This window comes from Gossypium arboreum, chromosome 11 (assembly GCF_025698485.1).
Source record: "Gossypium arboreum isolate Shixiya-1 chromosome 11, ASM2569848v2, whole genome shotgun sequence".
NCBI lineage: Eukaryota > Viridiplantae > Streptophyta > Magnoliopsida > Malvales > Malvaceae > Gossypium > Gossypium arboreum.
In genome coordinates, this window is record NC_069080.1 from 69,538,996 (window position 1) to 69,551,949 (window position 12,954).

General features: G+C 33.6%; 1 non-coding gene across 1 annotated transcript; it reads left to right on the forward strand.

Annotated features, from left to right (window-relative positions):
- Positions 1-12,591: 12,591 nt before the first annotated feature.
- Positions 12,592-12,698, forward strand: LOC128284545 (small nucleolar RNA R71). The gene has a single exon (XR_008274969.1). It is a non-coding gene; the product is annotated as a small nucleolar RNA R71 (small nucleolar RNA).
- Positions 12,699-12,954: the final 256 nt, after the last annotated feature.

Sequence of the window (12,954 nt, forward strand, 5' to 3'; positions counted from 1 at the left end):
CACATTTCCTTTATTCAAAGTTCAAAAATAATTATAAAGCTACATACTCAAAAGTTTATCGCCTTTCTAGGATCACTTTCTTGGTTGCATCGCTCACATTGAAAACACTAATTATTTGTAAAGATTTAGTGAGGAGTGTGCGAGCTTAAACAAGCTTAGTGATTGTTCATAATTACCGCTAAGCATACACAACGTCACAAGTTAACCAAGAGCATACTATGGCTCACTCATAACCATTTTTTTTATCAAGTCAAAATAGTATATTTCTTTCATAAATGTCGAAAGCTTAAATAATATTTTCCTTACCTTTAGACTTGCTTCTAGTGATTCTTGATTGATCTGACACTTTACACACATAACAAACTCATAAAAAAAAAACCTTGAACACTAACAAACATCAAGAAATATACAATTCAAGCCTCTCCTTTCTCACTACCTAAAATTAGGTAACTTTTTCAAAATAGAGGTTTTGACATCCTAACCTAATTTCTAATCCTCCATTTTGATTCCAAACATCCTAGATAACATTTAACTTCATAACTAAACCATTAATTTCACCTAAATCCATGGTCCTAAATTTTCCAGAAAATTAAAGCTTTTAAGAACATATAAAAGGGAAAAACACTTGATTCTTAAAAATTCGGTTATGAACTATCAAATTGAAGTGAAATATACCTTCTAATTAGGGTAGAATGAATGAAAAATCACTTTGAAAGCACAAGTTTTCTAAAGATTGCGAGATTTGCCATTTTTTTAAATCTAAGCTTTCTTGAAAAACATCAAATCTAAATATAATCATTTAAAACTCAATTTGAATTAACAACACTCTTCATTTAACCACAGAAAGTCAGAATATTACCTTGATTTGATGAAAATGATGATCTACAACACTAATTCGGGATTTCAAGTCAAGAATAGCAACGGTAGATTGGGGAAGAAAACATAATTTTCGTTTGAAATTGGGGGTTGTTTCAGTGTTTAGGGAGTTAATAAATCTGAAGGAATGGATTGGTTTTTTTAAAACTCTCTGATTTTAGTTTTGGAAAATTTGAATGTTTTGGGGTTTGAAAGAAAAAGATGTAAATGCTCTATGTAGGAGACCTTTTTTTCAAAAATTGGGCAATTTTCCCTTTTGGTCACTCCTAATTCTTCCATACTCCAATTAGGTCCTCAATCAATTAATTTTTTTTTTCAAATTAGACCTCAAAATTAAATTCCTTTTTAAGCTATTTAATAAAATAAAAACTCGAATATGCCACTTTAATTCTTTAATTACTCACTTACGACCCTAATTCTGATACCTAACTCAACCCTAATTTAATGACCAGGTTCTACTAACCCAAAACTACTAGGCCAGGTTTTGGGATGTGACATTTTCCAATTAGGATAATTATCATGTAATATCATGATAATTATGGACTAGTTGGTGTTAGATTTTGATTTGTTAAAATCATTTAATATTATTTTTTTATTTTAGAATATTTTCTTATTACTTGATTATTAAGAATTTGTATAAAAATAAAACAAGAAGTTTATCCAACTTTCTTAGTGATTTTCGTCCACCATTCTTAAAGAAAAGAAAGTTTTGCTTTCTTTGCAATTTGGTCCTTCCCATCAAAATTCACCTTTTTCACCTAGAAATTAAAAAAATTTTCATTGCCACCAAGAGGAGAAAAGGATAAGAAGACTATGGTGAATATGAATATCAACTTGGATTCAAGACAAATAGAAATTGGAGGAGAAAGAAAATCAAGCTAAGTCTTGATATCAAAAGAACAATGTAAGAAACTCAAGTATTTCTTATAGAATTCATGTTTAATTGAAATAGAGACATAAGAAAGTGATTTTAGTGTGAGTTTTGATTATGTATTTGATGTGTTCAAGGAATAGGAAAAGAGAAGAAATGATGAAACTATTGAAAACAAAGTAAAGGTGGTGAAAAAAGTGAGGAAGGAAGAGAGTTAATGCAAAAATGGTGAAATTCTAACAAAATAGAGGTAAGTACTTCAAGAATCTTACCTTACCAAATTATAAATATGAGTGATTTATATTTAAATTTTCATGTTAATGTTATTAATATTTACATATAGAGAGAAACTTTGTTTTGAGCTTATAACACTTTAAACTATATATGAATAAGATTGAAATGATTTATGCAAATTTGATTAAGGAATTTATAATTTAGTTTGTTATATTGAAACAATTGAAAACCAAAGCTAACTTATATCAACACAAGTACTCTAGAGAGCAAAAATGAACAATGTCAGGGGAGTTGTATCCATACTTGGAATAGTGAGTATCAGTACAAGTGCCCTATTTTGAGTTGCTTTTTCTTAATTTGACTCGAACAAGCCTCGAACCATTTCCAATTGTGACTAAATTTTAGAGGAAGCATAGAAATAGTTCAAATTACTTCAAAAAGACTCTAAAAAAGTTTAAATGAAGTTTTTAAGATTATTTATAAAATTATGCGAAGTTATTGAAATTAGTGCCTAAATGTGGCATCCTTTGTTATGATTATTAGTTTAACTCGAGTAATGGGTGTTGTAAGGAATACCAAATATTTTGAAAAAATATAAAAACTTTTAGGTAATCATTAATATTTTCGTAAAACCAAAATATTGGGTTATCCTAACAAATTTTATTTATTTATTTATTTTTCAAAATTTTAAATTTATTTATAGAAATAAAATTTTTATTAGTATACAACTTCTTTTTGAAATACTAAAAATTGTTTCACATTTCAAAACCAAAATTTCTGAAGGAATATGAAAAATTCTAACGGAATTCCAAAATTTCTGAGAGAATGCCAAATTTTCCGATCAAGTTTCAAAAGCTTTGAGGGAATACTAAAAATTCTAATGAAATACCAAATATTGGTTCGTCCCAATATTATTCTTTCTTTATTTAATTTTCAAAAATTTAAATTTATTCCTATATATAACAAAATTTCTTGGCATATAGAAAAAATTGGAATACCAAAATATGTTTCTCATGCAAAAATTTTTGAGGGATTACAAAATATTCTAAGGGATTCCAAAATTTCTAAGGAATACCAAAATATTAAAGAAAATACCAAAATTTCTGAGGAAATATCACATATTGGTTTGTCCCAATAAATTTTCTTTATTTATTTCATTTTCAATATTTGTAAATTTATTCATATAAATAACAGAAGTTCTTAGTATGTATCTAAAAAAAAAGTATATACTGAATTTGGTTTCCCATGTCAACATCAATATTTTGAGGGAATATCAAAATCTGTGTGGGATACTAAAAATTCTGAAGTACCAAAAATTCAGAGGTTATATAAAAAATTTTCAAAGGAATACAAAAATTTCTAAGGATATTGTAACACTTTAAACCTGGCCTAGAAGTTTAGACCGAATCCTGGATGTTACATTGATCACCGAAGTTAAATTAGAATTTGTACCTCAGTTTCATAAAGCCTTACAGTTCAAAAACCAAGTAACCAATAAGAACTGAAAATACAAACTGATAATAATTTATTTCCATCGAGATTATCCGAGACCTCTACACACCGAGTCCAGATTCAAAATTCAGAAATGTACTTGAAAGGGAAACACTAATAGGGGGTGAGCTACTTCAGCTAAGTGTGAGTCCGAATCAAGACTAAAAATAGAAATACAGAACACATTTCAATATCGAACAACTACGGATATATATACAGAAATAGAAGGTAATTCTGAGATCAACGTCCCAACGGAATGTAACATTTCAAACACACACCATTTCACACACAGACACTCAGTCATATGAGTTTTTAGTCAGATGGAATACAGTCAGATAATCTAGCAACTAGAATGCTCAAATAGATGCGTATGAAAAGCAATCAAACAATAAATCCCACCCATCTAGCCAACACACCTTTCCGTCCCCCGATCACACCCCATAAGAGCTTATTAAGCTCATCCAACCAAAATACACCACATAGGACCTCGAAAGGCCAATCCAACTCTACACACAAATAAAGTCATTCGGGGTTGCTCAGCAACAATGACCTACCACCCCAAGTTGCCTAGCAATGACGGCTTATCAATGTTCAATTTAATTGCCAAACCAATAGTGGTACGCAGCAAAGCTGAGGAACGTGCTGTACAGTGCAGTAAACCACTATACGAATAAGCTTGTAGTTAAAACTGCCAAATCAGATCAGATTCAGTCTCCTTTCTTTCCACAAACCCACCCATAACACTACTTTATGCATGTGTATGTATTCATACAATCTCTCAGAACAATGCCACATTAATAGAGAGTCAGATAGAACAAATATGCACATACACCCAGTTAATCGGGTTCAGAATCAAACATCTCTCATACATCAGTCACAAATTACACATGATCAAAAATCCATAGCAAAGTCTTATTCATTCTCACTAAAGCCTAGCCAAGAGTTGAACACATACAGACACGATTTTAGATCAAAATGCACACAGAACCAAATCTGGCCATGTGGAGTCGCCTAGGTAGTGTGGGAGGTTAAATGCTTGTGTGAAGAGGGGCACACGACCGTGTGGCTGAGGCACATGGCCGTGTGACTAAGGCACATGCCAGTGTGGACCAGGGACATGGCTGTGGAAACAGGTCCTGTAACTCTCTGTCCATTCATACTATATTAGAGTTCAGGACAAACATGGCCGCATGAGGGTCTTACACGCCTGTGAGCCAACCTGACACGGCTGTGTGTCCAAAACACACACTCGTGTGAAATTCCTAAATTCCCAAATTAGCCACACGGCCGTGTGGCTGGGCCATGTGGCACCAAATCACTCAATCCCTATTTCCCAATCACAGACGCCTGTGTGCTTGAGGAACACTACCGTGTGAAAATCGAAAAAATCCTAAAATTGACCACACGGCCGTGTGGCCCCTAATCATACTAAGAAACCCTAATTCCCAATTCCACAAGGCTGTGTGATTCGACACACACCTGCGTGGCCACAAAAGCACCCATAAACAGCCTGCAAATCAAGCTTTTTCAGTCACTAATTTGACCCTCAATCATTGGGACTCAGAAACACACTAACCAGAACGATTTTCATGTTATTCAACGGTATTATCGAACCTCGACAACCAATTTCCCGGAAGACAACAACATTGCCACATTCTATCAAAAGCCAATTTACAGTTCACAAATAAAAAGAATAGTTTCAAAACCCACACCTGTTTTGATGATCAAAAACGTCCCGATGCTGACTCGATGACAAAGAAAAACGAAGCTTTTCCAAAACCACCACACCACCAATTCAAAAAGAAGGAAGCAAAGAAAGAAAATAAACTAAAAAAAAGAAGAAAACACGTGAAAAGGAAAGGAAAATAAAAAAATAAAAAAATAAATACCAAATAAATAAAACTAAATAATTATTTTAAAACATAAAAGAAATCCACTATTTAAAAATATAAAAGATAAATATATAACACCCAAAACACACACACAAGGGCTCAAACCAGGGACCCAAAGATAAACTAACACGCACTCAACCACCTGTCCAACAAGCCTATTCTTACACTTTAACACGTGACTAAACACAATAGCACACCCTTCTTTGTGACCCTAACCACAAAACCCAAAAAATTCTAACCCCAAAATTCGGGGCGTTACAGATATGGTGCTAGAAATTTTGATATTTCATTAAAACTTTTGATATAGGCTTAAAATTTCTAATGATTTTCTTTAAATTTTTTGTATACCAAAATATAATAACTCAATAACATCAATAACTATTACGTGATTTTTTAGAGTAAAATGTAATTTTAAAGAAAATGTTGAAATAATTCCTCCAAAAATATACTTTTCATTTTTAACGGGTTATAAATTTTGTTTTTTAAGGGAACCGATGGAAAGCGCTCCCTAGAATTTCCCATGTGCTAATGAGCCAATTCTGTAGGGAAGCTTTAAAGAATTCTTCATGTTTTCTTTGGGACACAATTGCTTTCCAACTATATTACGCCACTTTGCAATATCTTAATGCATGCACATTTGTTTCCTAACAGGCACCACACAACCTACATGAAGCAATGTTAGACACGTCGCAAGTTTTTTTTTTTTTTTAAGACTGGTCTTATAAGGTTCTAATTTTAGTGCTTCCCATTCACTTGCACAGAATAGTACTTCAAAAAACTTGAGTATGTAACAGTCGCATGTAATCATACAAGCAAGTTATAAGGTTTTTTCCTGACGGTAGCATAAAAGGAAACATGTTTTTATAGAGATTTTTCACTAAAAAATAATCAATAACCCATATATGGGGGAATTGATAGAAATTCTACTTTGTAACAAAGTTTAATTAAATTATTGTGGGTTTTTTTAGATTCAACTTCAGAATTATTTTTATTTTAGGACTTGAATTAGGTAATTGTTCTCATATTAGAGTCTGAATTTTTTTTTGTTCTAAGTAAGTTTATGAACTTAAAAATGTTTAAACCTCTCTATGGAAATAATTACCAAATTTAGAGACTATTTTTTTTTAAAATAATTATAAAATTTAAACACTAATGTAAACAAAAAAGTTCAAACTCCAATTTTAAAATACTTATCAAGTTGAGTGTGATATGTTAATGGATTTATAGATGCCATGTTCCTTACGGTAAAACTTGAAGAGTTTCAATTCTTTCATTAATTTTGAAATGTATTAGCACAGCTTAAGACTTCACCGTATATCTTGGTGGAGTAATAATTAAATAATTTCTTTTATGTTCAAAGATATTTAAATATATATATATTGATGGTCGCTAAACTAACTAAAAATTTGACAAAGGCAAGCGCACCTATCGAACAGTAGTATAGTTATGGTGAGACCGAAAATATCATATCCACAAAGACTAAAAGTATTAGTAATTACTATCTTTTTATTATCTAACCTAACAATTAAAGGAATGTTTTAACTAAGACTAATTATCTAATTAACTAAGATTACGACAGAGATAAAAGTTGAAAAATACTGTTTAGAAAACCGATGGAGAAGACAATACCCAAGGAAGAATCCACCTAGACTTCACTTATTATTTCTGAATTAGACGATTTATTCACTTGACTTAATCCGTGGAAATCCCTGATTTATGTTAATATCTCTCTCGAAACTAAAAACAACTGACTCTAGGTTGATTAATCGAAATCTCTTTCTAATTAAAACCCCTATTGTTGCATTAATTTGATCTATGAATTCCCTTATTAGATTTGACTCTAATCCGACAGATTTATGTCGTCCTATCTCTAGGATTGCTTGCAACTTGGCTTAATTATGGGACATCTACTCTTAAATAGGGACTTTTGCTCCACTAAATAAGCACATCAAAACCTGAATTAATATACTAGAATATTAAAGTAAGGATTAAAACTCACAATTAAGAATAAGAACAAGTATTTATCATATAATGCAAATAGTAATAAGATCCGTCTTAGGTTTCATCTCCCTTAGGTATTTAGGGAGTTTAGTTTATAATAAGGGAAAACATCTCAGAATTGGGAAAACAACAAAACATAAAGAAACCCTAAGAACTTCTAAGGAAATTGAATGGAGATCTTCAGTCTTGAAGTAGATCCTACTTTCGAGCTTCTTCCAATGGCTATCCTTGAGTATTTTCTACCTTCTACTCTTCATGTCCCTTTTAATCCTTTTCTAGGGTGTTTATATAGACTTTGGAATGCTTCAAAACCCTCCAAATTAGCCTTTTTCGAGTAGAATTAGACCCGTGTGAAGGTGCTCAAACCGTGTGTAATTCTGAGTTGGTTTTTAGTTGACATAGCCATGACACACGGGCGTGTGGTTTACCCTTGGGGAAGTGCCTAGGCCGTGTGAAATACTGAGATTAGCCCATTTTGTCTGTTTTTGGCCCGTTTCTTGCTCTTTTCACCTTCCTCTACTCACCTAAGTATAAAACATGATTTTAAAGGATTAGGAGTATCAAATTCACTAAATCTTATGATAAATCATCCAAAAATATGCCAAGTATGGGATAAAAATATGTATATATTATGGTTTATGAAATATCCCCACACTTAAGCATTTTCTTGTGCTCAAACAAAATCCTCAACTCGTAATCAAAATAAATTCTTCTCAACTTATAATTCTCATCAATAATGATTCGAAATGATCCAAAAATAATCATACATTGAGAATTCAACTAAAAGAATATCAAAGTTTCAAACAATCCAAGTTAAGCGTTTTAATCATAAAAATCATAGGTATCTCCCATTATCTAAATAATTAACTTTAATTCCAAATTGACAAGAGTTGGCATCCTCATGAAAGATTCACTCAAATAACTCAAAGTGTTTAAGGTTCAATAATTAAGCACTCAATAGTCAAACATGAAAAGTTATTACCATAGGCTTGCATGAAAATCAAATCTCCACCACTATAAATGAAATGATATACAAATCAAAAGGTTTTTAGTAGGGTTGTAATGGGGCTTAAGTTAAAGGTATGGATAAAGGCTGAAAAAAAGGGTTAGAATTGAGATTAATTTAATAAGTTAACAAACTTAGAATAATAAAGCTAATTGTTGAATTACAAACAATTGCCAGAATTAAGACTATCCAAAACTAATGAAATGAGCTTTCTTTTCTCGAAATAATAACTTTATCCAAGCTCTTTATAACAATATGTAATTATATGAATATAAATATATAGTTTTTTTTAAGAATAAGAACAAGTACAATAATGGGAAGTACATAATAAGAAATAATTCAACAACTGGAATGAACGAACATTAGTTAGGTAACTAATCAAATTAAATCTCGATAAAAAGGAGTCAATGAAAAGGGAAAAATTCTTAACGAATCAAAAAGGGTTAAGTTGTAGGTTAACATTAAGGGGAAAATCAAGAAACAATGGTTAAGGCTCAAAGAGGTTCACTAAGGGTCAATTATATGGGTAGGCTTTTTATGAGGTAAGTGGGTTAAAACCTAGGTGCCTTTATCATCTCGGTATATCAAATCAATGATGTGGTTTCGACATGTATAATCGAAGCAAGTTTTAGAATAACAAATTAGTATTGACACACTCATAAGAAATAATAAAAATGAGCAAGAAAGGATATATGCTCTAAAGGCTCAAGATCTCACAAAAATTATGGCTTTTGATGTCAATCACGTGAATTCAGAACTTCAAGATAATACCTCAATTCAGGGAAACAACCTAGCAATTTTAATTCTAAAAAGTCAATTTATCATGCTTGATTCTCTAATGTCTTAAGGGTAAACAATCAATGTACAATTACCTATGATTTAATTCAAAACATATCAACAAAAAGTATAAATCAATCAGAATTCACTCTAATAATAATATGAGAAAATTATTTGAGAACGAGATAAAAATTCAGGGATTTTCTAATAGACATATAAATAACCTCCCTACACTTAAGATGTACATTGTCCTCAATGTACGAAGATAGATAATAATAATAATATAAGCATAAAATCAGAAGAGAGGGAGAGAAGCGAAACTACCCTAAATTTTTTTGATGAAATCTTTGGAATAGTGATAGTTAGAGTTGTAGATAAGGCTAATGAAAGACATGATTCTGAGTTACTAATAAAAAAATAAACACCACTATGGAAGAGAATTAAGGGATTACTTGATAATAACTATAAAGATAAACATAGTTCAAAATATAAAACAGAAGTCTTCAAAAAATAAATAAAACAAAAATAAAATAAATAAAATAAATGGACTCAGAGGTCTTCATCATCAGATGCGTCAGCATCACGAGGTGGTGGTGGTGGAGGCGAGAGGTGGACGGCGAGGGAAGTGACTGGTGGCCATGCGGGTAAGGGGGAAAGAAAAAAAAGTAGGGGGAAAGGAAGAAGAGAGGAGAAGAAGGAAAGGAAGGGAATATAAAGAAAGAGAAAGGGAAACGGGAGGTGGTGGCCGGTTGATGGTCAGGGAGAAGGAGGAAGGCGGTGGTTGGTAGTGAGGGGAAAGGGGGGCTGCGGCGGCGGCTGGTTGGAGGGTTTGAGGAAGAAGAAGACAAAATAAAAATTATGTTTTCGGGGGTTAAAATAAGGGCATGGTTGTGTTAAGGCCCTATGTTGGGGCCACATAGCCATGTCACATGCCCATGTGGCTCGAGTTTAGCCCATGTTAATCGCGACTATTGAATGCCCATTCATCACACGGCCTAGAACACGCCTATTTGTCTAGGCCGTCTGGTTCACACAGTCGTATCGCATGGCTGTGTGCTACGTTGTTCGCTTCTCTCATGCCCGTATGGTCTCCCACACGCCTGTGTGTCCGAACACAAAGCTGTGCGGTTCACCCATGTATCTCTCTGACCTGTTTAAAATTTGAAAATTTAGCTCTAGTTTTCACACGGCCTAGAACACGCCTGTATGTCCAGGTCGTGTGGTCCACACAGGCGTGTCACACGCCCGTGTCTGTTGAGTTTGGGTAATTTTAAGACCTGTTTCCACACGGCCAAGGACACGCCCGTGTGCCCAGGCCTTGTGGGTCACTGTACCTGTATAAAAAAAAACACGAAAAATAGATAAAATAAAAGGCTTAGTGGTGTTAGTGCTCGGGTTGCCTCCCGAGAAGCGCTTATTTATAGTCTAAGCTTGACTCACCGTATATTTGCATGGTTATGGTGGTTCGAGGAGTTGAAAATCCTCATCCCTACTATCAATTTTATCAAAAGAAGGTTTAGACGAGTACTATTTACCTTAAAAGTGCCGAATTCGGAATGAGTTACCTCAACTGTACTGTATGGGAAAACATTGAGTACCGTAAAAGGGATTTCTCCATTAGGATCAGAAGTGGCAACATGAGGGTCTACTTCATCTAACAGTACTTTGTCTCCAACCTTAAGTTGCTTCGGTTCACCTTTAAGTTTGTCATGACACTGCCATGATTCATCGTGTATTCTCGGTTTCTCCTTAACCTGTGTTTGCCATTCATCTAGTTCTTCGATCTATAGCCTTCGCTCTTCATGGATATTCTTGTCATTACATGGACTGGAACGTGGCTCATTTGTACTTTTCAAAAGTTTTTCCTATAAAGAGGGTTAAAAAAAAGGTTACTCATATTAAAAGAACTTGTGTAATCATCTTGATCACTAGTCTTTTTGACAGAATCACGAGCTTCGAGTTTAATCATGTCATCGCCTACCTGAAGTATTAACTCACCTGTACCGACAATAATAATAGTCCTAGCAGTTGCTAAAAAGGGTCGTCCTAAAATTAAAGGAATGTCACTATCCTCATCCATGTCTAAAACAACAAAGTCTACTAAAAATATAAATTTGTCGATTTTAATGAGCACATCCTCAATTATACCCCTAGGAAATCTAATGGTTTTATTAGCCAATTGAACGCTCATCCTAGTTTGCTTGGGTTTCCCAATACCTAGTTGTTTAAACATTTTATAAGGCATAACATTAATACTTGCCCCTAAATCAGCTAAAGCATTGTTAACATTAAAACTACCAGTTAAAAAAGGAATTGTAAAACTCTTTGGATCTTTCACTTTGTTGCGTAGCTTGTTTTGTAGAATAGCTGAGTAGACTGCATTTAACTCTACATGTGATGACTCATCTAACTTCCATTTGTTTGATAAGATCTCCTTTAAAAATTTAATTGAGTTGGGCATCTACAAAAGAGCTTCAATAAACGGTAAGTTAATATGTAACTTTTTAAATAGTTTAAGGAATTTACTGAATTGTTCGTCTGTGCGGTCTTTCCTTTTTGCATTGAGATATGGTATACGAGGTTTATACTCTTTGCTTACCAACTTCTATGTACAATGATTCATTTCATCCTTACCATTACTTACCACAGCTTTGTGCCTTGCTTCAGATTTAGATTCAACTAACCCTTCTTTGTCGCGCACAGTGATGGCATGAAGTTGCTCCTTTGGGTTAGTTTCTGTATTACTGGGCAAGCTACCTTGTGGTCTTTCAGAGATCAACTTAGCCAGCTATCCTATTTGATTCTCGAGTCCTTGATTTGATGTCTGTTGATTTTTAATTGCAGTTTCAGTGTTCTGAAAATAGGTTTCCGTCACTGAAATAAACTTCGTCATCATCTCTTCAAGGTTTGGCTTTTTCTCTTGTTGGTAAGGTTGTTGTTGGAATCCTAGAGGTGGTGGTGGTCTCGAATTTCCTTGACCACCCCAAGAGAAGTTGGGATGGTTCTTCCAACCTACATTGTAAGTATTAATATATGGATTATTCTGTGGTCTAGAATTGTTACCCTTATAGTTGACTTGTTCGTTCGTAGTACTATGGTCGTAGGCTAGGGATTCTGGATTATTTATCCCTCCTCCATTTGTATCACACTGCATCATCGGATGCACCTACGTAGAAACACATAAGCCATCAATCTTTTTATTTAAGAGCTCTACCTGGTTTGATAACATGGTGACCGCGTCGAGGTTGAAAACACTGGCCACTTTATTAGGATTTGTCCTCATAACTTACCACTGATAATTATTTAGTAACATCTCTTCAATGAACTCATAAGCCTCTTCAGGTGTTTTATTATTTAAGATTCCACCAGCCACTGCATCGACCATCTGTCTCGTTAAAGGGTTCAAACCATTGTGGAAAGTTTGAACTTGTAGCCATAAAGGTAATCCATGGTGAGGGCACTTTCTCAATGAATCCTTGTATCTCTCCCATGCATCATATAGTGTTTCTAAATCCATCTGCATAAAAGAAGAGATGTCATTCCTCAATTTAACCATTTTAGCCACGAAAAATATTTGAGTAAAAATTTTTCGGTCATTTGCTCCCAAGTAGTGATTGATCCCTATGGTAACGGGTTCAACCACTGTTTAGCCTTATTCCTTAATGAAAAGGGAAGCAACCGAAGGTGAATGGCATCGTCAGAAACGCCATTGATCTTAAAGGTGTCGCAGAATTCTAAAAAATTTGCTAAATGAGTGTTTGGATCCTTGTCCTGCAAACCATCAAACTGAACAAACTATTGTATCA